The 408-nt window shown below is 53.2% G+C and overlaps 1 protein-coding gene across 1 annotated transcript in view; it reads left to right on the top strand.

The window, feature by feature from the left end:
- The first annotated feature begins 244 nt into the window (after positions 1-244).
- The window catches only part of LOC103893361 (adhesion G protein-coupled receptor B3-like), a 201,170-nt gene continuing 201,006 nt past the window's right edge, over positions 245-408 (top strand). The window contains exon 1 of the mRNA XM_009272455.2: positions 245-368. The gene's annotated coding sequence lies outside the window, so the exon portion shown is untranslated. The remainder of the gene's footprint in view (positions 369-408) is intronic.

Here is a 408-nt window from a genome sequence, read left to right as displayed (position 1 = left end):
GGAAAATGGGAAACGGTGCTTCCGACAGAAGGGGAATCTCTCCATCACTGTTGTTGGGACGTGTGCCTGTGGTGCTAGTGTTTTAGAGAAATAGCCTGACAGCTTTCGGAGTGGAAGGTAAGGGTGCCCGGGGCATTTCCATTTCCCATTTCCAGGGATTACGACTGGAGAGCTTTTAGCTTGGGATTCCGGGGAGGAGGCGGCGGAGGAGGGGGACAGGCTGTTGCTGAAGGATAGAGAGAGAGACAGCACATGCAAAATGATCTCCGCATTTACTTCAGCGCTGCAGTTTGAAAGTTAGAGAAGTCCGTTTTGCGACAGGTCTGCTTCCCTGAGAGTAATTTCCAGCGAGACCGAGAAAACCTGAGGTTTGTGCACGATTGGGGTAATTTGGGGGGGGGGGGGGGG

Source organism: Aptenodytes forsteri, unplaced genomic scaffold (assembly GCF_000699145.1).
Source record: "Aptenodytes forsteri isolate BGI_AS27 unplaced genomic scaffold, ASM69914v1 Scaffold30, whole genome shotgun sequence".
In the NCBI taxonomy this organism is placed as follows: Eukaryota; Metazoa; Chordata; class Aves; order Sphenisciformes; family Spheniscidae; genus Aptenodytes; species Aptenodytes forsteri.
This window is presented reverse-complemented; position numbering and strand designations above follow the sequence as displayed.